This window comes from Lissotriton helveticus, chromosome 2_1 (genome assembly GCF_964261635.1).
Source record: "Lissotriton helveticus chromosome 2_1, aLisHel1.1, whole genome shotgun sequence".
Lineage (NCBI taxonomy): Eukaryota > Metazoa > Chordata > Amphibia > Caudata > Salamandridae > Lissotriton > Lissotriton helveticus.
The window spans coordinates 1,301,204,799-1,301,231,411 of record NC_136059.1 but is presented as its reverse complement, the minus strand read 5'-3'; positions in this window follow the sequence as shown (position 1 = coordinate 1,301,231,411).

Sequence of the window (26,613 nt, the reverse complement as noted above, 5' to 3'; positions counted from 1 at the left end):
AATGGCATGAAACACTGTGTCGAACGCGGCACTAAGATCCAAAAGGACCAGTGCTGATGGCCGATGTCTGCCCAGCATCTAAGGCTTTCCAGAGATGTTCAGTCATGGACAAGAGCACTGCCTCAGTGCTATGGCCGGTGCGAAACTCCTTTTGGGAAGTGTCGAGCCTGTTGTTGGAATTAAGGTGTTGTGTGAGGAGGGAGTTAATGTAGGCCTCCGTGTTCTTAGCAGCCCAAGTTAGCAAAGAGATAGGCCGGAAGTTGTCTGGCTTTTTAGGGTCTAAGGAAGGTTTTTTGATCAGCGGTATTACCCTGGCCTGTTTCCAAGCTGAAAGCACGACCCCTGAGATGAGGGACCCGTTGATCACATGTTCAAAAGGATGTAGGATCGTGGGTAGAATTTTCCAGAATTGGTTGGGCTTCAGAGGATTAATTAGAGTTCCCGACTTGACTTTAAAGCAAAGGGTGAATAATACATCTTGGGGAATAGGGGAAAAAGCCTCTAGTGTACTATTAATCTGGTTTCAAGATGCCTCAAAGGGGCAGGGTTGGACCATAGTGAAGCTTTTTTAAATGTCTTCTATCTTCCCAATAAAGTAGGCGGCAAGCTCTTCACACTGCTGATCAGATGTGATCAGCGGTCCTGGGGCGTGTTTCTGAGTTTTAAGGTCTGAATTGAACTCTGTAAATTATGCATTACACCTGAGGTTAAATTGGTAAAGAATAGATGCTTGGTACTTGGGTATTCTCAACATCTAGGCCCTTATTAAAGGGTAAGGTGTATTTATCGCACTTGGCAAATTGTATTACCCTGGGAAGAAATATTCATCACTTGTGGCAAATACCTCCTATTTTGAGATTTTAAGTTAAAAATGACTCATAACATGCAGAATCAGTATTTAGCGAGCCAAATGCTGCACGTTTTTCATTCTTTTCAGGGCCATTACCACTGATACATTTTAACACATTTGACCTATCGGAATCTATCAAGGTAACACTGCTAAACCTGATATGTCCGATCACGCACCACCACTACACGGATGACTATATTAAGCGAATCTGTCAGAGACCTTCCCTTCTCTCTGATAACCCAGATGCCCCTACTACAGTCACTAGTTCAATACCAGACCAATTAGAGAAACTTCGTAAAAAGCAAGTCAGACTTCAGTTGATGATTTTAATGCTAACTGATTACTTAAAAGCAAACGTAATTCCCCTAGGCCTCCAAATCCGCAATATCCCTGGTATCTTCACAGATAATCCTAAATACATAAACAACTTCAGCTAGATTGGGACAACATGTTCCAGGCATTGGTTATGTTTAGGGATTGATATAGCAACAGAGACACTGATCTCCCTTGAGGCTGAGATTGCCGATCTGGAGAAACAACTGGCGGAGGCAAACCCTACCATTGAAGTAACTAAACTTCTGGAGCAGCTAGAAAAGACTATAGCTGATTTCCATAGGATGGAACAAAACAAAAAGGCAAACAAGGTGAAAAAGGACATCAAAGCCTATAATACAGAAAACACCTACCCTTATCTTCAAAAAGATTTTTATACCAATAAAGTCTATTCCAACCCCCGCGGAGACAAACCTTGGGGACGCTATAACCGTCGGCAAAACCTTGTTGGTTTTTCGGATACATCTGCCGAGTCGTCAGAAAGCTCAGACGCAGGTGAGGGGCCCAGCACTGGGAACAGGCGTGGTGGGGGACAGCCCAATTTTTTAGCCAGAGGCCAGCCAAACACCCCGCAACGAGGGAGAGCAAAGAAAAGATGGCACAACCCCCCTGGAGAACGGAAAACCAGGAACAATTTCTACCAATGGTAACCGGTCCCTCCACTGAGGTTATTCCCATATTTAATCTCTCTAAACATGTTCTATGCAATACTGAACTCGAACTCCTTAAAAAAGGTCTCTCCTTTGTGCCCACTACTCGCCCTGATTTCATGGAGCTGCAGACAGAATTGTTGAGATTCTTTAGAACAATACGTCTGAAAGCCTTTTTCCAACTACACCCAAGCCCCACGCAAGATTCACACACGCCATTTAGACCTCCTTCCACTTTTTCGCCCACATCTACTATGGTGCCGGCAGAAATTGTGACGTTTGAAAAACTAGTTCTCAATGACCTGGCTCTGATTCAAAATCAGAAACTATTCATCCCTTACAACATATCACTCCCAGAAAAAAATGCTATCAATACCCTAAAATGCAACAATAACATAATCATCAAAAGCGCAGATAAGGGAGGGGGTATTGTTATCCAAGAAATTGATGCCTACAAGGAAAAAATCTTGCGACAATTAAATAATACCGAACACTACCAAAGGCTCCCTGGCAATCCCACCAGTCGAATACAGGAGACCATCAAGGAACTAACGTCTCAAGCTTGTGTAGATGGATATTTAAGTAAGAAAGAATATAATTTCCTTAACACCAAATCCCCACGTGTCCCGGTAATATATACATTGCCGAAGATACATAAAAACCTCACCAAGCCGCCCGGACGCCCAATTGTATCCGCATGTGGTTCCGTTTTGGAACCATTGGGAGCCTATGTTGACTTTTTTTATCAAGGACTTTGTTCCTTCAACAACTTGCTACATCAGAGACAGTATGTCTATGATTAATCTGGTTGAGCATTTGGATTTTGACCCTCAGTATGAAACACTCTGCACATTAGATGTAGAATCGTTATATACTAACATCCCCCAAACAGCTGCCTTGCTAGTCATTCAAAAAATCTTAGACACACGACCACGTCCACATAGGGTACCCTCATTATTTATTCTCCAACTCCTCGAGCTCTGCTTGACAAAGAATTTTTTCTGCTTTGACAACACCTACTATCAGCAGATCAAGGGGACCTCTATGGGGGCTATTTTTGCCCCAAATCTGGCCATACTATTTATGGACCAGTTAGAAACGGGTTCAATCCTGATGCCAGGCAACCCTTTTCACCCTGGCATCAAACTTTGGCGTCGCTATATAGACGACATTTTTTTGATCTGGACTCAGACTCCTGAAACATTACTACAGTTTCTCCACTGGCTCAATAATAACTGCCTTGGCCTGACCTTTTCCCTTACCCATGACAAGTCATCAATAGCATTCTTAGACCTCACCATTTACCATGCAGAGGGTGAGCTTCTCACAAAGCTATTCCGAAAACCGACAGAGCGCAATACGCTTTTGAACTATAAAAGCAATCATCCCAGGGCCCTCAGAGATTCATTGCCATACTCACAATTTCTGAGGATCAGACGCAATTGCTCTGATAAAAGTGACTACTTCAGAGAGGCAGGGGTATTGTCCAGTAAACTCAAGGAAAGAGGTTACCCTAAAAGAATAGTGAAACAAGCTTCCAAACGTGCATGGTATTGCCCACGGGAAGTTCTGTTATCCCCCAAGGAAAAGACCCAAAAAGAGAGAATAGCGTGTGTTACCACCTTCTCTCCAATATCGAATAAAATCAGAAAATCGATCTTAAAGCACTGGCCAACTATAAATGTGGGAAGTATCAAAATTGACAAACCCCTTTTCGCATTTCGGAAAAATAAAAATCTGAAAGACCATTTGGTGAGGGCAGCCCTCCCAGGCACTACACAAGGAAATACACTTGAAACAGCTTGGGGCTTGCCACCCATTATAGGCCATGCCAAATGCGGAAGATGTAATGTTTGCGATTTCACGGTGGAGGGCACATAATTCACTCACCAGCACATCACGTTCGAAAGACGATCTTTTTCAAATTGTAATACATCAAATGTGATTTATGTTATTGAATGCCCTTGTCCCAATCTCTACGTGGGACAAACGACGCAGAAAGTAAAGACCAGAATCTGCCAACACAGGAGCCGCATCAGATGCAGGACTGCAAATGCCCCTCTGGTGGACCACTACAGTGCGGTGGGACACACTGAAAATGACATCAAATGGTCCATCCTCAAAGTCGTGAAACTCCCTCCAAGAGGTGGCAATTTGGGCCAACTACTGAATAAGGAGGAATTAAGAACAATGATCCAATTTGATACCATTCGTAACGGCCTAAATCGGCTAGAAGATTGGACTAGTCTGCTCTGAATGGTTTGAACTTTACAAATAACTGTCCTTTTTCAAAATTTAAGGACAAGCGGAACCACTTAGTTAATGGTTTGCTGCTTTAATGAATTATGTACTGGTCAAATACAATGAAAAATGTTTTAAGAAAGTCACCCACAATATCGGCACCCGCACAATAATTGACGCACCTGTTCACCAATGTAAATGCTATCATTTGCACAAATGTCACTTCACGTACTGACCCCCCAATATGGCGCCCTATTCAGCCCACGCGATCCCTTTCCAAGATGGCACCCACTCTTTTCCCTGCCCATCCTCATAGCAAAGCGTTGTCAAATTACATTGTCACGCACTGACCCACTCAACATGGCGCGCAACTCTGGTCACCCACTCCCATCCCAAGATGGCGCCCATCCGTGGCGTCTCCACGCCTGACGCCTTGCACGCCTACTTTAGTGCAATGGTTCCCACTGAGAAGCTAGCGGTAAACTGGACATCGTCTTTCACCCGCCACCACTATGCCGATCGAGGCACAGTGAGGACACCTCGCCTTAAGGTAAGAACCGCAGGGATCCACAGTGCGTGAGTTCCGGTTCATTTTGGTAGGACACTTTCCTGACTCCATTCATTTCCTTACAGGGAACGATACAATTTTAAAGCAGTCCCAAGCTACCCGGTGCGGAGCACGGACCTAACTTGAGTATTTACGAACCCTTCAAGGTAATTCCCTTTTCTTAGCCTGGGCTTTACACTGCAGCCCCGCCTTAAGCAGCACCTCATCCTATCACCCCCCCCCCCTTTTTTAATTTCAGGCGGACGACCCATATCCACTCCACTTCCTCTTTCAGGGTCGCTCTTGATCGCGGAATCAGGGTAAGCTCATTCCTTCTAATCTGCTCGCCCCACCGGAAGCCATATGACTGCCCCATGACGGACGCCCACTGCATGTATAGAACACGGATATTTTTCGAAATAACGGCTCGCGTCTGTTTAAACTTGCACTACCAGAACATTTTTAATAGGGCTAGGCTTTATAAAAGTATACTAAATTATTCACAAGTCACTACCACGCCGGTATACCCCCAAAAAAAAAACCCACGAGTGGACCACATGTGTAAGCACTAATAAGTCGAATCCGAGTACATGCGTTTGTTATCTCTGGTGATCCAATAACCTTCAGGTCTAATGAACACTCTTTTAATGTCTGAAATTGTTTATTGTCTAAAACGTTTTTCTTCTCGCCCTCTTTCCTCCTTTTATTTCTACAGGAGGTCATTCAAATTGTAAATATTTTATTCTGACAGGCAAATACTGTAAATCTGTCAGTCCTGATGATGGTCCCAATTAATTGAGCACTAGGGATCGAAACGTCGACTTTGTAGATTGCCTTCACAACCTAACCATTGTGTTGAATCATGTTGTGTTTTGGCAGTTGTTTGGCATACCTTGAATGTAACACTGATTGAAAAGTGGCCAACATTTGCTCTTTCTTTTGCCTGTTTCCAACACTCTGGAATTCTTCTTTGCTTTTTGTGTTCTTTGCTTTCTTGGTACAGGACTGTGCCTTGTTATTTTTTGAACCACAAGACTTACATTGTTGTAAATAAAGGTCCTGTCCGGCTGGACAGTGACAAAATATAGTTCCCGATTATGGCCTATATTTCATCATTTTTTTGTTTTATTTAAAAAAGCTAAGGACCTTTGTTCTTAATAGCAGTATGGTGTGATAACTATCACACAAATCATACTTCTGCGCCTTGTGCAATTTTTTGCACAGGGATCGGAATTTAGCCCGTATCCTGTATTGAGGGGCCTAGATTTGGATATTAAATATACCAGCTACAGTAGCTGTACCATTTGTAACTTGTGTATTCTGACAAGCCTAATTTTTTGTAAACAAGAGTTTCGTTTTAGGACCATTTGATGTCAAACTATACATCTGAACGGGTGAACTGTATACAGCAGTCTGGAGTGCAACCACAATGCCACTTCATGAGAATGACAATTATTTCACTTGAAAGGTATTCAAAAGATGGATGCATGGAAGCTCTCCATTAGAATGTGAACTCCACCAAATCCATATAAAGGAGTACAGCTAATTCCATAATTCCTCATGGTCTAATATGCCTGCAGTAGGGCATGCTCTAAACTACCCTTTACCCTATTGGGTTCCAGGATAAATATATGGCATGAAATAGGATGGATTATGATAAAGTAACAAAAAAAAAGAATCACAGTGAGCAGGCTTGAAATAAATTAGGCCTACTTAGAATAAATCAAGTTGTACAAAGCATTAGGAATAAATACAGTTTCTTGTCGTTACATTTTAACACATTTTAAGAAATGCTGCAGTTCCGATAATATTTTGTAGAGAGTAGTTGTCTATTGCTCCAGACTTTGATATGTATTTTGCCCAATTTCCAGAAATAGCAAATAATGATAAATGATTAACACATTACTTAATTTACATCACCCAGACCATAATATAATAAATGCTGAGGGGCAGATTTATGTTGGGAATGCGCCACGTTTGCGATCACGCAACTGCTGCGTAAACATGGCGCATCCCTACGACCCATTTACAACGTGACGTATCTAGGCAGATGCGTCACGTTGTAAAGCCCTGTGCCACTTGTGGGCGTTCCGGCGCAGGGTGGGCGTTCCGGGGCAGGTGTGCCTCGCAAAAGGGGCTGAGTGAAATCTATAAGATTTCACTCATTCACTTTCAGGCCAATGCTGCGTCAAAACCCTGCGCCTGCTTGAAGCAGGCGTAGGTCTTGACGCAGCATTGTAAAGATGGGGCACCCCGAGCCTTGCTGGAGCTGCGTCCAGCAATGCGCTACCTTTACGGCACAGATGCGTCACGCATCTGTGCCGTTTTTGCCCCATGGTGCGCCGCATTGTAAATGCGGCGAACCATGGGTGGCGGAGCAGCGGCGTAAAATAACTGGCGCATCCCTGGGGATGCGCCAGTTATCATAAATCTGCCCCAAAGTACGGGTTTACAAGCAGAAGGAAAAATCAATAGAACAAAACTGAAAATGAAGTTAAGAAAGGCAGAAGACTGAGCAAGGGCAATGCATAGTGAAGGGACTGTGTCTGGGGAACAAAAGTGTTAATTTTCAGATAGTAATAGGATGCTCAAACTGATTCTAATATGTTTTCTTAATGCTGATGAAGTCGCCCACAAGTCATCAGGTTTTGGGCCGCCTGTTTTAGAGTTTTACCTATGACATGTTTAATGTTCTGACTTCCAACAGCTATTTTCGGCTTTTACCATTGATTCTTTTCCAAACCAAAAAGAGCAGACTTCTGTGTTGGATTTGATGATCCATGTCAGTTGCGTGTGATGCGATCTCTCCACAGATACATTATAATGTTCCCTTAGAATAGGTTGTGTGTCATTTGTAGTTCCTGGACAAGATATTTTGTGAGACTTTAATATGTGGCCTTGCGGTACTAATATTTGGACATCGCTACTGCATGTGTTAGTGAATGAAGGTGTTCTTTAACATGATTTTTTTTTTAATAAAGCGGATAGGTGGGTGTGAGGAATGTCATATGACGTGTACCTGTGGGTCAAAAGCCAGAACTGAGTTGATGAGAACACCCATTTACCAAGGTGGGCAGTAGATCTAATTGAGAGGGTCAGGACATACCTAGATGTGTATCGGTTTTTGTCTATGACCAAAGTATCTGTTTGTGCTGTAAAACATTGCCGTACTCCCATTTAAGCTGCAGTTTAGGTTAACCAGAAAGTGGGCTTGGTCAGCATAGATCTTAAAACTGAGGGGCATATTACCAACAACTAGCGATATGTTGGCTTAGCGGCAATATTTTTATCGCCGAGCTGCGGCGATTTTTATCGCTTAGGAACCTTGCTATTATCAAGGTTTATCTCCTAAGCGATAAAAATCGGCCGAAATGCATGAATATCGCTGAAAAGTCAGCGATATTCATGCATTACCGAACTAATGCTCTTAGCCATGTTAGCCACCTACCATTGGATAACATGGCTAAGAACTGCTCAGGGGCAGGTGTTAGCTTTTGGAGATATTTGCGCTTAGCGCGAATATCTCCAAAAGTTGGTAATAGGAGATAGCGATGTTAGCGACTGTTTCAAGTCGCTAACATCTTGGCATGCCCACTTTGCATGTCATTAGTGATAAATTTCACTGACATGCAAAGCGGGATCCAAGATGGTCACTATCTCCTACTAGCTGTCGCTAACTGGTGTTAGCGACAGCTAGGTAATAGGGAGATAATTTTATCTCCGCTTTCTTGGCTTTTAAAGCCAAAAAAGCGGAGATAAACCCCCTTGATAATATGCCCCTGAGTCCTTAATCAGTAATTCCAGCGGTGCATGTATTAAAATGAAAGTCTCCATTGTCTAATGTGTTAGGATATGATGCCAGAAACTCACAGTGACATCAGGCTGCGTTTGTGTTATTCCAGGTAAAGTGTGGTGAAGTCAGGAGACAACAATACCGAGGGTGACGTTTCCTGACTCCACTCAAGTTCATGGACTTAGGGCCTGATTCTGATGTGGTTAGGAAAGCATTCCCACCTAGGACCTGATTCTGATGTGGTTAGGAAGGCCTCCTAATGGCATTTGCTCCTTCCATATCGGATCGGGAACGTGTCCTCCCGACCCAGGGCCCAATTATGATGCGGTTAGCAACATATGCTCCCATTGAAATCAATTGGAGTCCAACCACATCGTATCTGGAAGCATCCGGACGCATCGTACTCCGTCGGTCAGACTCTCCCGATCCGAGTGGGTCGGAAATCATTTCCAAACCGATTCGGTTGGTAAGCTTTCCAACCCGCATCAGAATCAGGGCCAAAGTGTGTATTCGTCAAGCACTAGCTGAAACGCAACATATACAGAATTTTCAGTTCTCAACACATAAGGCAGCAGCAGCAGGTTTTATTGTGCAGGACATTATCATGAATTAACCTTTGCAGGATCAACCTTTCATTTTGGACCATTCAAAACGTCTGAGGCTTATAGTCGATTGCTGATTCAATCAACAGATAACTTTCATTCATATGACATTCGGTCTGGCACAGGGAATATTTAAGGATCAGACTTCACAGACTGGCCATATTCTGAAGCCTTCGTTATCATGATCAGAGCAGTCATCTGCACTGTCACATGAAGAGCGATTATGAGACATAGATGATGCAGTGGATTAAATTGAAGAAAACCCAAATAGCCATGCCACCAAAGTTCCTGTGGGCAGCACCTTGATGTTCCTATTGTACTCTGCCACATCAGATTCTACCACACCTCCTACGCAAGTGTCAAAGGGTTCAGAATTCAGCTGCAAGACACCCACTTTATCTATACATCTATAATCCAATAATGCCAGCACTAGAAGGCAAAATACACACAAATGATGGACGGAATGAAGAACAAATCAAAACATACACCCCAGTGAAGGGATCTTAGTTAAATCCATCACCCTTTTGCTCACCATGCCACCCCAGTTTAGATCTGTCCATATGCAAATCAGTCTTGACCCTGTGCCTCATGGGAACAGTCCAACCTGAACTGCAAAGCCAAGTCCTCCCTGGAACTGAAACAACTATCCTAGGAGCGGTTTTAGGGTTTTACCCCTCATCAGCCAGCATAACTTGAATCCAGTGGCACAGTTAGCCAAGGGCCCACATCTGGACATACCCGGCGCATTTAGGGCGAGAACGCAAAATACACACAATTGACGGATGGAATGCAGAACACATCAAAACATTCACCCCGAGTAAAAAGATCTGGGTTAAATCTTTCAAATCAGTCTTGACCCTGCTCCTCATGTGAACAGTCCGGGTCCTCCCTAGACCAGAAACAAGCATCCAAGGACCAGTTTTAGGGTTTCAGGCCTCATCAGCCAGTATAGCTTGAATCCAGTGGCACAGTGAGACTGGGACCCATGTCTGGGCATACCCAGCGCACTTAGGGCGAGAAAGCAAATGACACACAATTGATGGATGGATTGCAGAACAAATCAAAACATTCACCCCCAGACAAGAGATCTGGGTTAAATCGATCATTCTTTGGCTCACCATGCCACCCTAGTTTAGACCTGGCATTATGCAAATCAGTGGTGGGGGGCATTGCTATTTGAATTTGGAGGCTCCCGGCACATACCTACCTGCGCTGGACTCGCCGCTTGACTTGGGGGGGCCACGTCAATCTGTCCCAAGTCTCCCCCACCGCCGCTAGTACCAACACGCGGCCGCCGAGGGGGGAGACTACTGTCCCCAGGTCTCCCCGCTGAGTCACCCCGCCCTCTTCCGACCCACTTTCGCGCCCGGAGGCGCTCAAAGGCGAGGCTCTCCTCCGGTGGAGCCGTGGCATTGCTTTTTGAATTTGGAGGCTGCTGGGATATACCTACCTGTGCTGGACTCGCCGCTTGACTTGGGGGGGCCATGTCAATCTGTCACAAGTCCCCCCCGCCGCCGCTAGTACCAACACGCGGCCGCCGAGGGGGGAGACTACAGCCTCCAGGTCCCCCCGCTGTGTCACCCCGCCCTCTTCCGCCCACTTCTGTGCCCGGAGGCGCTCAAAGGCGAGGCTCTCCTCCCGCGTCGCGGGACGTGCGCGGGCGACTCCGGGTTAAGCCCGGGCAAAGGGCGGGCCGTCTGTGGCCATCCGGGGTCGGACGAGGCCAGGCTGGGCCACCCCCTTTTGGCCTCCTACTGATTGACTTTGGACTGTTTGATTAGGTACGCCATTGTTTGTTAGGATTAAGGATCACACCTGCAAACGTGAAAATTGTGCTTTGCTAGATAATTATGACTAAACAGAAAAGTATGTCTGGAACGCTAGATGTTTTTTTTTTTTGAGAGCAGAGTCCTTAATAACCAAGGAAATTGCTTTGGTTGAGAGAAGGCTTTCCCTGGATCCAGTAAAGTTACAATTAATTGGTGATCCAGGTATAATAGCCGCTGTAGATGTCCCCTGCAAATCACCAAGTAGGCACATCCCATCTCCTATTTATACACCAGAAAACACCAGGGTAATTAATGCTTCAATCACTGATACCATTGACGAGACGTTAAACTTATCGCCAGTGCCCTTAAGGGCAACCAGGCAGTGTAGGGCAAAACAAAGGATACAGGAAAAAAGCAAGCCTAAGTCTTTATCCCAAGGGAAGAAACAATACAATAGTAAGGGTGGACGGGGTGGGTCAAAGACAAGCACTCTAAATAATGTAGAGTCCATCGACATTGTGAGCACAGCCAGTAGATCCATTGGAACTTAAACTGAGATGGTTTATTCTCCTCCTGTAAGCGGGACAGATAGTATGGTGGAATCACTTGAACTCATTGTTGCTGATATTTTTAAGTCTACCCTTGAATCTGTACAGGCCCAAATAAATAACCTTATGACAACTCGATTAAAGGAATTAGACAATAAAACCAAAGATATAAATCAGGCAATTGCTAATCTGGATATTATGTTGAAAGAGGGGAGAGAGAATCTAACGAATTGTACAAAATCACTTCTTGATCAAATAATAAGCTGTGGAAAAAAGGAAGAGGCTCCATCAAAAGAGAATCCCTTGTCTCGGATAGGCTTACAAGCTATATCCGAAATAGATGATGTACATGTGAGAACACAAACACTAAAAGGGAAAAAACAGATCGGTGATACACAAGGTTCCAGCACAGCAGAGACTAGTCAGTTTAGTGGGTTAAGAGGAGATCCAAGCATTACGGGCCCAGAAGCCCCTTTACCCAAACCTGATGTATTTTTGGCAATACCCAATAGCGATAATTTAAGACTACTCCCAGCCTCATGCCCCTATGTTTTGGTATTAACTGGTGTACCTGCATTAAGGAAAATAGAGACATGGTATAATCTGAGAAGTAAGATTGTGGACTGATTGAAAAAATACAAAAACTTCAGCCCACAAAAATGTAAGGAAATTATTATGGTTCGCAGGGTAGGCTAGGTAGGTGAGCAGACAAAAGATATTGATGGGGACTGCATAGCGGTCAATTTTAAATATCCCAATACAGTTCGCCATCTGTTAAGAGCATGTGACATGACCCAGAAAGAGAACACCAATATCCATGCTCTCCCATTGGGATATTTTTATAAACCCCTAAGTGAGAGAACGCGTAAGCACGCTGAAACTCTCTTCCCTTTTCACACCTATAATCGATTTGAAGATGTATCAAATTTGGAAATGGTCGATTGACCACCAATGGCAAAAAATTATAGGTAGTGATTCTGAGCCTGCCGTAGTAGAAACAAGTGAAAAAGAGGAAAACGCCCGATCAATACCATCATCGCACATTCATGGTCATGAGCAGGAAATAAAAGAAAGGGGAGCGTTAACAGTTGAACGTCTAAATACACTATTAGACAAGACTATTGAAGGTGTACAATACAAAGGAACCACGTGTACAAAACACCAACCCACAGTCCAAGAGCAAGTATACAATAGAGGCAGCCCTGTGTCAAATCTAAAAATAATATCCTGGAATATAGCTGGGCTAACAAAAAACATAAGTGATCCAGACTGGTCCAAATATATCGAATCAAGTGCATTCTGCTTTTTCAGGAAACGTGGGCACTTAGTACGCCACATAGAGTAGGTTACAAGACCTTCAACATTAATGCAGTCCCCTCTATAAGAGGTAGGCCTTCGGGTGGACTCACTATCTGGGTAAATGTAATTATTAAGGTCCGGGTCGAAATAATTGACATTGACTCCTTAGATATACTGGCTCTGAAAGTCATTACAAATGATGGAAAGGTGCTATATTTATTTAATGTATATAATAGACCCTCTCCTTCATCCAAAGAGTCAGTGGCTTTGGGAAAGCTGGACAGTTTCTCAAATAGCAAAGAAGAGAGACTAACCGTAATAATAGCCGGTGATTTGAATTGTAACTACGAACCAATCACAGGCTTGGGTGACATCTTTAACGAGGAGGATAGAGCTAACAATATACCCCTATTAGACAAAATCGACCCTGTCCATTGTTCAGTATTTTCTGTCCAAATTATGAAGTTGACTGCGGAGTATGGCCTAAGGGCATGTAATGGCCGTCTTCCAGGAGATTTATCCAAAAAACCGACCTTTGTAAGGAAAACCTCAAAAAGTAAGCTTGATTACATAATTGTTTCTTTGGACATTTGGCAGTATCTGAGTGACTTAGAGGTCAAAGTCAGATTCGAAAGTGATCATCGCCCATTGGAACTGACATTTGACTCTAGTCTACTTCATGGTGTGAGTGCTACCAATAGAATAGATCCCCAAAACAGTAACAATGATGTGATATTGGTTAGCAATAATCGTCGCTCTCTAAAATAGTCACATATATTGGAGCGCGGTGAAGTTCTTGAAAGTATTTATCTACTCCTAGCTAACACCTTTTCTAGCTATGTAAGTGTCCCTTTGGAGGTCGATAATTTTATTGATCTACATAATGAGTTCTTTAAAAGTTTAAAAACAATGGTAACAACGATGCCGAGAAAAAAACACCAAAAGTTAAATAATTTATCACATAGTAAGCCATGGTATGGCAAAGTTTGCCGTTTAGGCAAAGCAAGACTTCTAGTGGCAATAAAAACCAAAGCTCCAGCTGAAAGAAGGTTGGCAGGAAAAGAATACAAGCAAATTCAGGAGGCTGCAAGAAGAGATTGGGATGAGGAAAGTTGGGCAGACTTGCTAACAGCAGCCAAGAGCAAGGACCATGTTGGTTTCTAGAGACTGGTGGCAAATGGGAACCACATTGGAAGAGTGGTAAAGGATGTGTATCTTGACGAATTAACTTGGGTTAACCACTTTACTGCCCTTTTAAAAAAATCTGAACTTGTAAATGCCCGTGGTGAGGATGCCCCATGGCTTACTCCCTGTATAAACAAATTAGAGTTCGATATAGAGGAAACTGAAATTGCCATTAACGCTGTCAAAAACGGCAAAGCACCTGGCCTAGACAAAATTCCATGCGATCTTTACAAACATGAGCCTAGTGTCTTGGTACCTTATATTAATTTTTTGTGCAATACATTGGCGTCTGGGGTAGATCTTCCAGAGAGTTGGAGGGGTGCGGAGATTGTTTTAATTTTTAAAAAGGGCGATAGGTTCGAACCATCCATCTACCGCCCAATCAGTTTAATGGATATTTTACAGAAAATTTATTCAAGGCACATTTTAGCACAAGTGAATTTGTGGATAGAAGATAACTCGGTTCTTTCTAAGTTTCAATCGGGTTTAAGGAACTGACTAAGCACCTTAGATCAAGTCTTCAGATTTTGCTGCCTTTATTGGAAGTACGTGCACATAAGAAAAGGGCACCTTTATGTTGCCTTTGTAGATCTCAGGGCCGCGTTTGATTTAGTATCACGTGACCTTTTATGGGAATCCCTACACTTACAAGGATTGCCAGCCTGCTTGCTCCAACAGATCATAAGGTTGCATGCAAATAATTGTGCAAAAGTGCAATGGGGACCCAATGGCGAACTGAAACAAGCAATACCGATTGAGCGTGGAGTCCGCCAGGGCTGTGTGCTGGCTCCTACGCTATTTTCATTGTTCGTTAACGATATCCCATCCCACCTAGCAGGCTGTAACAACGACTCCCTAAGTTGAATGGAGATAGGGTATCTGCCCTTCTATTCGCGGGCGACACAATATTAATTTCTCAAACCCCGAGAGGTCTGCAATCACTATTACATACATTTCATTTGTATTGTTACACTAAGGGCTTAGAAATCAATGCAAAAAAAACAAATGCATGGCCATAAACCCCCACAAAACCTTTAAGGGGAACCTGACTTTAAATGGCCAAAAATTAGATTTAGTCCAGAACTTCTCTTATTTGGGAGTTTCTCTTGACTCTAAATTCTCATGGAGATCCCAAATAGAGAAGAGTAAAATGATGTTTACACAGAACACCATACCGATCCTAAAAAAGCATGGTACCAGTATGTTTCTACGGCATTAGAATTGTTTAAGTTCAAGGCCCAGTCCGCAGAATTGCATGGGGCTGAAATATGGGGGCCAATGTCCAGGAATGCTTTCACACTTAATGAAAACAAGTTTTTAAGAAGTCTTGTGAAGTTACCAAAGGGCACCCCCTTGATACCCCTCATGCTAGATTTAAACGTTAAACGTATAGACCATTATACCATTTTACGGCCACTATCCTTCTGGGTGAGGCTCTGGTGTACACCGGAGCTATTAGACTATAGAAATGGTCTAAAGGAAATAATGAGCCTGGACTTACTAAATACTAATGTCTGGCTCAAACATATGCGCTATTAGCTTATCAAAATTGGGCTGTCACAGTTTTGGGAAGAACCAGAAAAAGTATCCCAAAACTCAAAATAATTGGTGAAACCTGCGTTTTGGGGTTATATCACACACACTTTGACCATCGAGCACAGCGGTGGAGTACTGACAGGAAACGTTATAGTCTTTAAGGATACTCCTAGTTTTGAAGATTTCCTCGATGAGGTTCAACCACCTTTGGCCAAAAGTCTATTTATGAAATTTAGGTATGGTAATCTAAGAATTAATTCAACCTTAGCAAGATGGTCCAGGGCAGGCGATATAGGGCAAAATGAACCTAGGCATAGTGAGCTATGCAGTTTGTGTCAAAACAGCACCAAGGAGGACAATCAGCATATCCTCTTTTTCTGCCCTGCCTATGAGACAGCCAGGAAAAAATGGATAAAGCCAATGTGTAACAATGTAGGATTAAGATCGTGTAATGAGGCACTGAGGATCATTAAGTCAGATACTAGAAGAGTAATTGTATTTGGTGTTAGTAGATTTCTACTCTCAATAAGCTTTGTATGAAAGAAGAACGGTCTACAACTGTAAAATCAATGTGAATTTACCATGCTCCACTATCCACTTCATCTTTTTATCTGTACCTATTTTTAAAGATTTACCCTACCCATATCATTGCCAACTCTAGCGTTATTCGTTCCTCTATATAGAAAATGAATTATGTATTGTATTCATTAATTTTATCATGTATTGTTGGTTCATGTATTTTTTATGGCTCAAACTGTGCCAAAATAAAGATTATGGAAAAATTTTTTTTTTTAAATCAGCCGTGACCCTCTGCCTCATGGGAACAGTCCAGACTGAACTGCCAAGCCAGGTCCTCCCTGGACCGGAAACAAGCATCCTCGGACCGGTTTCGTGGTTTCACCCCTCATCAGCCAGGTTAGCTTGAATCCAGTGGCACAGTGAGCCCGGGACCAATGTCTGGGCATACTTGGCACACTTAGGGCGAGAAAACAAAAGGCACACAATTGATGGACAGAATGCAGAACAAATCAAAACATTGACCCCCAGTCAAGAGATCTGGGTTAAATCCATCATTCATTTGCTCAGCATGCCACCCCAGTTTCGACCTGACCATATGCAAATCAGTCTTGACCCTCTGCCTAATGGGAACAGTTCAGCCCGAACTGCCAAGCCAGTTCCTTCCTGGACAGGAAACTAGTATCCTAGAACCGGTTTTGGGTTTTCACCCCTCATCAGCCAGGATAGCCTGAATCCAGTGTCCCTAGTAGGACTTCAGTATGTGCAAGTTCCATGCAGAATCACCTTCAAGCATTGTCCTCCACAAAATAGAACTGTGATTACCAAGCCAGCTTTGCTGCTACTGTCCCAAGAACAAGCTGCGGAAATAAGTGTTACATCTCACAAAACTCACCAAAGAGGACCTCAATTCAATTGACCTAGCAGAGCAACTCACAACCTAAATGCATTTGGAAATTGAAGGCCATCTGTTGTTCTGGAATGCATTTAATTCATAGATAGCCACTCCTATCTCCATCAACAGGATCCTGAGTGTTTTCTTGCTTATTGCTGTATCTAACATGTGTGGTTCAAGATACATTAATTCACATTCAATTGTAAAGTTTAGCACTATTATTTCTGAGAGAATGCATAGATGCATGCAGATAAATCTATCATGTAAACTAGTGTATCTAGCTGCAGTGTGAATGGAGCACATTTGTGGCCCTCATTAACAACACTAATTTATTCCTATAAAGAATTGTTATAACAGTGCTTCCCCACAACCAAATGGCAAGGTCAAAGTTTTACTATTTCATCTTCCCATTTGGACACATCACATTTTAGACATAGAGACAGGCTCACCATGACAGGGGTAGGACACAAACCTGGCCCTCACTTATGACAGCAAACACTTTCCATCAAGGATGACATCTCCCACTCTCACAAGTATATCATGCAAATTGCTCAGACAGGAGAAAAATGCCACAAGACCACACAAATGAAATCTGTGCTCTATACAAGTGCCAATTACTATGATTCATTAGGATTTATCCGGCCAGGCTGTGGAAGGAAGACCAGAGTATAAGACACTCTGGCAAGAGGACAACCTTTTCCACTTGTATGGGTTGAGCTAATGAGGAGCTGAAGAACTGTACGTATAAATGTTTAAGAGATACATTCGAGCACTGATGACATCCGAGTGTGGACGAAACTCGTAGGCTGATTATTGGATATTGTTATATTTGGCTGAAGATTGCTTACTGTTATATTTTGGAGCTATGATTTTCCTTTGAATTAATAAATGGAAAACAAATATGAAACAAATTTGCCAATGGATTTGATTCTCGAAAATCAATAATTGATTGGATACGACAGTGGATACATTGACGCTCCTTTCCATTTGTAGAATACATTTTTGAGGACTGGTTCTTTGGCGGCGGGACCAGTGAGAGTGAAGCGTCATTCATATAGGACTTTGTGGTTTGCAAAACAAGACTTTGAATTGCTCACCAGTGCGCTTGGTTGTTGTGGCCCCATCACCTACAGGAAAGAGACATTGCCAAGTATCTGAGCTTCTCTCTTGCTCTCTAGCTGTACCAGTAGTTAGAAGGGTGAATTGGGAGTCAATTATTTTGCATACATATCGTACAAGCAGGACTGAAAGACGAAATCAGATTATTGAATATGAATGTTACAGTTTCTGTGAAGTTTCAAATCCTCTTCACCTGTGTTAACATGTGAGTATCAGACGCTGACTACTCCAATATGTTTGCAAGTTGCCAAGTCTTAGCCTAGTTCTGGTAGGAGAGTGTCCTCATGATCAACAAAAACTGTGGCTCCATCTATTTGCAATCAACTGCTACTTTTTTTATTTAGTAAGGATTCTCAGGCAGAAAGCATAAATAATCATAGGCCATTCCTTACTAGTCATAAGCTGTCAGTAATTTAATTTGAGTTTGGTGGTGCCTGGACGAAAATAACCTTAACCTATTCACTCATCGTAAAAGCTTGCTGTTACTTTTGTCATTAATTTATTATAGCTCAGGGAAGAAATTATGTTCATTAATTTAGAGTGAACTACAACAATAAACAGCTTTTCTTGGGATTTAAATCACATTTGATTTTATTCTAAATTACCATTGTCTTGCATCTCCTATTTTAATTTGGACTGGTTATTGTTGCATTTGTCCTGGTACAATGCATTATATGAAATTGCATTGTTTATTTTGCACTTTCGTAGTTAATATTTATTTTCATTCATATTGATGTGATTTTCTGTTTTGGTTATAATTTTGTTTTATGTTATTTATTAGTCAATGCACAATTTTGTGTACGGTTTATGAATTTCATGTATTTTCTTTCTATTATATAGTACTGTATTTCCTCAATAAAATTGAATGAAAGCTTAAATTCTAACTCAAATAGTAATAAACAACAGACAGTAGATAAGGAACAGATTCACACTTTTTGCTTAGAAACCATAATTATTCTATAATCAGTCTCCATTGCAAAGTGGACGGGGTTTGAGACTGTTGTCAACCATATAGCCCCATTAGAAGCCAGAGTAAAGAGTTCATCAGGACTGTTTCACAGCTAACTGAAACCTGGACTCACACAGCCATATTTATAAGTGATGATGGAAAAGAATGGGATTGAGATTGTTCTTGAGCTTTTTAGAAAAACTGGTTTGTTCCATGTGGTATGCGCTCTAGTCTATGAGCGTGTGCGCGATGACGCGTCACGCCATAGACTAGAGAGGAAGCGCACGCATGCGCACAGACAGCGAGGGGTAAGGCGCGAACGGGGAAAAGCGGCAGTTGGCGACCGGAGCGGTCATTGTTAGACGCTCGGCGCCTTTAGCTCTGAGAACATTGTTAAATAAATAAACCATCATTTATACACCAGCACCTGTTGCAGCTTGTGATTAAGGGGAGAAAGGAGAATTTTACAGTGGCGACGAGGCTGGCATCTGAACACCACCAGGTGCAGGAGAAGATAACCAGACCCCCCTGCAAACCCCTACACGAGCCAGCAAGGCAGGATACCTTCAGGAAGAGCTAAAGGCGTGGCAGCAGCGCAACAACAGGACACAGACCCTAATTCCAACTCAAAAGTCAGGTCAGTTCTGCCCAACATACCAGGGGCCCCCAGCTAGCACCCTGGCAACTAAGGGAGACACCCCCAAGCTAGAGGACGGGGGGGAGACCGAGCAAACCGCGAAAAGTGCGAGGGACAATACCCCAGGTAGCCCAAGGGGCCGAGGCGACACGGCAGAGAGTGAAGGGGCATCCGGTGAGCATACCCAACGAAGGGCCCAGGAGGGAGACCCTAGAGAGGACGTCAGAATGGCGAATCAAGCTTCTGCTCTGATGGCACCCGTCCCTTTCCTACCCAGACCAGGAGAACCCCAACTAAAATGGGAGGACTGGAAAGAATATTTTCTCAACTACATAGAGGCCCTCGGAGATGAGAATGAAGGGGAATATACACCAGAAAGGAAAAAGAGACTGTTGCTCCACAACTTAGGCCCAGAAGGGGTAAGGGTGTTCAAGAATCTAGTACCCAAAGAGAGAGGTGCAGCGGAGACAGATGTCTTTAAGAATGCACTGGACGACTTGGACAGCCACTACCGCCCGGCGGTTTGTGTCTCCATAGACCGCTATAATTTTCAACAAAGAAAACAAGAGGCGGGAGAATCTATCGATGACCATGTGGCGGCACTCCGACGCCTAGCTATCACATGCCGGTATGGGGCCCTGCAGGACGAATACATCAAAGATCAAATCGTGATGCATACCACCAGCAGAGCGGTCCAGGACAAGTTATGGGCGATGGACGAGACGTCCCTTAAGGAAGTGGTGGCGATGGTCAAGAAGGCAGAAATGTCTAAAAGAGGTGCCGACGCGGCAAAAAGGGAAGGTGGACCGAGGCAGATGATCAACAAGATTGATGAGGCTCCACAGTCCAGCAAGCCCAAAGGCAATTACGGAGACCAAAGGAAAGACACGAGAGGAATGGGAAAACAGGCGGCCCGCTCCAGTCCTGGTAACAAATTTGCTTGCTACAGATGTGGCAGTGCAGCGCACACGGCGCAGGACAGACGTTGCCCCGCGTTCCGCGCCCGGTGCTCATTCTGCGGACTGACCGGCCATTTTGAAAAGGTGTGCCGGAAGAAGGGGTCGAAATCCACCGTCAAGTGCATCGACTCCGCCACAGTAAACGTGAGTGAGGAAGAAGACCCAGAAGATGATGATCTGGTTCTGTGCATAGAGGATCAGGTACGAGATGTAGCAGGGAAGCGAAGAGATAAACCTCGCACGGACATGCTCATTGGGGGTGTGAAGGTACACGTGGCAGTCGATTCAGGGTCCCCCTGGACTATCGTGCAAAGATCGATATGGGAAGAGGACTTCGCACCGGTGGTGGGCCCCAACTTAATGCCGCCGGACATCAGGCCCATATCGTACACAGAAAACTCCATCCCCCTGGTGGGGTGCCGGGACTTCGTGTTTGAGTTCAGAGGGAGGTCGGCCACCTGCACCCTATATGTGGCGGAGAAGGGTCCATCGGTGTTGGGTTGGAGAGATGCAGGAGACCTGGGCATCATACTCAATCCAGGAGGGAAGGAGCAGATACTGTTGACAGATGAATGGCCCCTCTCGAAGGAGGAGGACTGGAAAGCAGCATACCCCAAAGTCTTTGAGGGCACGGTCGGCAAATTGGACAAATTTGTACATAAAATAGTCCTTAAGGAGGGGGCAGTACCAGTTGTCCATAAGGTCCGAAACATACCCATATCCACGAGTGAAGCGGTGCAACAGGAATTGCTGAGATTGGAAGAGCAAGGCATCATCGAGCCAGTGGACAGCGCAGAATGGCTATCGCCTTTGGTGGTGGTCAAGAAGCCGAATGGTAAGGTCCGGCTCTGTGTGGACCTCAGAGAGCTCAACAAAAACCTTATTGTGGAGAGATTCCCGCTCCCGAGGATCGAGGAGATGCTGGCGAAGACAAAAGGCATAACACACTTCTCCACAATAGACCTCACGTCAGCATATTACCAAATAGAACTGCATCCTTCAAGTAGGAAGTACACGTCTTTTATAACACCTTTTGGCTGCTACCAATTCAGGAGAATGCCCTTTGGCTTGGCGTCCGCCGCGGCCGTTTTTCAGAAACTAATGCACAGACTGTTTAAGGACATCTCAGGGGTGCAGTATTTTCAAGATGACATTTTGGTGATGGGCTCCGACAAGGGAGAGCACGACAAGAAACTGCAACGAGTCCTGGGAGTGTTGCAAGGAAGAGGCTTAACAGCAGAATGGAGCAAATGTAGAATTGGGACTCACTCAGTGACCTACTTAGGACATGAAATTGGTACGCACGGCATCTCCCCGAAAGAACAGAATGTGAAGGCGATAAGGGACGCGAAGGCCCCAGCAACCAAGGAGGAAGTGCGGTCATTCCTCGGAATGGCCGAGTATTACAGCAAGTTTGTCAGACACTTTGCTACTCGGACCTACAGGATGAGACAACTGATCAGAAACAATGCGAAATTCGAATGGGACACGGAGGCTCAATCCGAATTTGAGACAGTGAAGGACTGCATCAGCCAAGCAATCCCTCTGCAGGGGTATGTCCCCACCGGAAAGACCATAGTGACGACAGATGCGAGCGACAAGGGATTAGGGGCGGTGTTGGCGCAGGAAAGAGAAGATGGATCCAAGGAAACGATCAGCTTCGCGTCCCGTGCACTTTCCCCGACGGAGCAACGGTACAGCGTAATCGAGAAAGAGATGCTGGCGGTCACGTGGGCCCTCCACAGGTTTCGGCAGTTCATATGGGGCACGAGATTCAAACTGCAAACGGATCACAAGCCACTCATCAAGGTGTTAACATCCTCGGGCCATGACACCGCGACCCCAAGAATTGCCAAAATGACGTTGAAACTTCTGGACTACACCTACGACGTAGAATATCTCCCAGGCACGCAGAACAAGGTGGCTGATTTTCTCAGCCGGGCTGCCGCGATGGAAGAGGCGCCGGAGGAGGCCCCGGACAGGGAAGAGATGGTGGCCAGCATGGAGGATCATGAGATGTCGATTAGCGCGCAGGAATGGGAGGCGGCCTACGAGCTTGATGAGGAGAAGGTGGAAGTTAGGAAACACCTCACGTCGGGCTGGCCGGACAAAAAGAAGCTCAAGGAAGGGGTGCGACGATTCTATGAGATGAGAGAGGAATTGTCGCTGAGTGATTCGGGAATTTTCTTGTACAGAGGAGAACGTGTTGTGCCTCCAGTGACACTGATACCCAGGCTGTTGAAGCTGATGCATGAGGGACATTTGGGCATAGTTAAAACCAAGGCGTTGGTCAAGCAGATGTATTGGTGGCCAGGAATGGATGCCCACATAGAGAGACAAGTGCGGGAGTGTGGACAGTGTCAAGGAGCGGACAAAGTGCTCCGCCCGCTCAGACCTGCGTTGGGGAAGTTTGACACCCCGCAAGGCCCCTGGGAGGATGTGGCTATAGACATCCTGGGACCTGTCCTAGACAGCAGAGGGGTGAACAAATACATTTGTGTGATAATGGACAAGTATTCCAAATGGCCTGAAGTGGACATACAGGAGTCAATGGACACGGACACTATTTTGCGATTCCTGACATCAGTGTTCCTTCGTGAGGGCATACCCAAGTCCATTCTCAGTGACAATGGCCCTCAATTTGTGTCAGACAAGTGGGGACGATATATGAAAAGGAATGGAATTGAGGTGAAACACACGGCCGTTTATCACCCAGCAAGCAACGGCCAGGTAGAAAGGTTCAATAGAGTGCTCATGGGCTCCATTCAGGCAGCAATATCCCAAGGTAAGGACTGGGAAACGGAAGTAATGAGCATGCTATGGGCCTACAGGATCACGCCCTCTGTGGTGGGGTACAGTCCGTTCCAAGTGCTGAGGGGACGGCATCCCTTCACCCGGGACAACGTGGCATGGAGGGAGAAGACCATCACCAGCAAGTGGTCCCCAGCGGTGGTGCAGCACAATTTGGAGAAGGCCCAGAAGATCTACGCAGCACACTATGACAAGCGACGCAACACAAAGGAAACAGTGCTGGAAGAAGGGGAATGGGTCAGGGTTAAACTCCCTACCCTACAAAAGAAAGGAGAAAGCAAGTTCAGCCAGCCCCTACGAGTTCAGGAGGTACGAGGAAGAGCGGCTCTTCTCAGTGACGGCAAGGTCTGGTCACAAGACCGCATGGCCAGAGTCAATAAAATAGTAGTTTGGCCCAAGTCTGAAGAAGACGAGAGACGGATGGACTCACAGGAAGAAAGACCCCTAGGGGGGCACAGCACCGGAGACGGTGGGGAAGGTGTAGGCGAGGACATTGAGATGGATGGCCTGGGAGCAAGGCCTACCGATGGAGATGGCGCACAGGTGAATGCAGAGCAGCGGGCTGATGAGAGAGGACATGAGAGGTCCCAAGGAGAGACAGAAGAGAGAGAGAACATGCCGGTAAGACACACCCGCAGCGGAAGGGCAGTCACTGTGCCCTCTCGCTATAGAGACTTTGTGATGGATGGACATTAGCGTGTGGAGCCACCTCCCCAGGTGTCCCACCATAGACTCTTACGCATGCTTTGGGACTCTTAACTTAATGAGTAAAACTGTTTTGTTGTTTATATAAAAGGGGGGAGATATGTGGTATGCGCTCTAGTCTATGAGCGTGTGCGCGATGACGCGTCACGCCATAGACTAGAGAGGAAGCGCACGCATGCGCACAGACAGCGAGGGGTAAGGCGCGAACGGGGAAAAGCGGCAGTTGGCGACCGGAGCGGTCATTGTTAGACGCTCGGCGCCTTTAGCTCTGAGAACATTGTTAAATAAATAAACCATCATTTATACACCAGCACCTGTTGCAGCTTGTGATTAAGGGGAGAAAGGAGAATTTTACATTCCAATAACTAGAACAATGGAGTTTTATATTTTTTAATGAAGGGGTTTCTAGAAGAAGAGATCCTGTACTTCATAGAGAGTTGGAATCATGTGAGATGACTGATCTGCGAGCCAGGAATATGTAGTGAATTAAACCGTGAGAAATTGCCTTGATCAAACCTTGAAAGAATCATTGTTCATAAAACTAATTGGTAAGTGGGTTATTGCTAGCGGTAGTAATGCATCTGTAAACTAGCAATAAGGCCACTAAAACTGTGTAAGGTCCAGTAAAGGTCTCAATAAATGTGTCCCTTCTCAACCCTCGTAGCTGGCAGCAAGCAGGCAAGCTTAACTTAGGACACAGGAGTGTAAAGCATTTACAAAAACCAAAATACCAAATAAGTAAGACACCAAACACAATAGAAATCTCAAACTAATGTATAAAATAGGTTATATTAGTATTAGCAAATAAACACCAAAACAATAAATATCCAATGTAGGGAATCGGACATTTGCATTTTTAAAGAATTAACACTTTTTAGTACATAAAAACCTATAGCGCCACTTTGGGACATCCAGTCCTGATTGGCCAGGACAAAGTCAAAGATTGAGGCCGACCACAAAGGAGCCCTGCTCAGATACATTGGGATACAGGATTGTTTGCATAGCTGGCAGATATCCAAAATTCATATTCACTTCACCTCGTGTCTAGAACTATTACATCCCCATAAGTCTATACCTGAAAGACACTAAGATATTTTTCAACCAGTAATAGTAAGGCACACGTCTCTGTGCTAAACTTGGTATTAGTACCAGCTCTTGTGTTAACTGTTTCTATATTGGAGGAACAATGTCCCTCCTCGCAGATATACTTCTTTTAATACAATACTGCTCATCTGACTCGCAGTTTTATGATTAGGTGGACGGTACGAAAAAAGTTAAAAAAAGCATTAGAACTACAGCGCAGTCACGCATGACGTCACTTTGTAGTTCCTTGAGAAGCCCCGCCGGAGTCCCGTTTTTCGCCGCGAGATCTCGCTATCACAGAGTACTGCAGCAGACCGAAAGGGAGAGTTACCCGGTGGACACATACATTCCCCAAGTAAGTCCGATGGCTAGATTTATGCACCTATGATGTATTGCCTTTTTTGATTCCCATTTGAAACTACCAAAATGGCGCTTCATACCAGGGCCACACGTTTACCATGTAAAGGGTTTGACCCCTTGTTTAAACATAAATATCGGCCCTTCCCCTCCTCGTTGCCTCCCCCAGACTTGGGATCAGTCTGAGGCAACGATGGAGAGGTAGGGATCTCTTTGCTAGTCTCCACCATTAGGCATGAAATGAATGCCTGTAGGAGTACAACTTATATTTTAATGACTGCCTGTCTTTGAGGGCTGTTGAGTTTGATGTTAGTGAGCCCATAGGAGTTTTTAAGTAGTCTTAGCAAAGGTTTAGGTGGCCAGATTAGTGGTGAACTATGAAAAGCTTTTTTTTATACTGCTAGATCAAGAACCATCTTATTTCCTTGCCTTATAGCGCGTGGCCTCCTTTACCCTGAGCCTGGTCCAGGAGAGGTGAGGTCCTATCCTCTGTCATTATAGGTGAGTTAAACAACATTTCATGCTTTCTAAGTTATTGCTGAACTCAATGCACTGATGTCGCCATTTGCTTTTATAGGTGAACTTCACACCAAGTGACATGGAGGAATAGTCACATATATCCTTTATGGTTTTTCATTATTTTTCTTTGGTGATGGAGTTAATTGTACTACACATCAGCAGTCGCAAAGTTTATTTAAAACAGACGCCCTGAAGAAAGCCTTAGGAGTTTGTTCCCGGTAGGCTGAAACATGTCGGCCCTTTAGCAGCTATTTGTGTGAACTGCTATATTTGCGTTGTACTTGGTTTTAATGTGGAAGAGACTGATAGCTATTAAAATTTTTCTGCTATCTTTTTCTATTCATTTTAAGCACACTAATCCCTTTTTTTGCACTGCACAGTTTCCCATCTCATGATCAAATGCATGGTCTACAAGTAACTCAGGAGGTATATTCCTGTCTTTATATGGAGGGCTTGGATTTTGTCTCAATGATCTAGAGACCCACCATCCCTACCGTAGGATGACCATATGATAGAATTGATTAGTTACAAGACTTTGATGGGAATCCATCTTTGGACGTTGGGATGCACCTAGAGCTGCTGGTGGCTATGTGCGTTGATATATGCATTTCCTATTAATCAATTGTAAGGATTTCTCCTCTGCACCTAAGCGCAGGGCATTGGTTTTTTCACTCATTAGGACACAACTTTGTTCCATATAGACTCCCAGG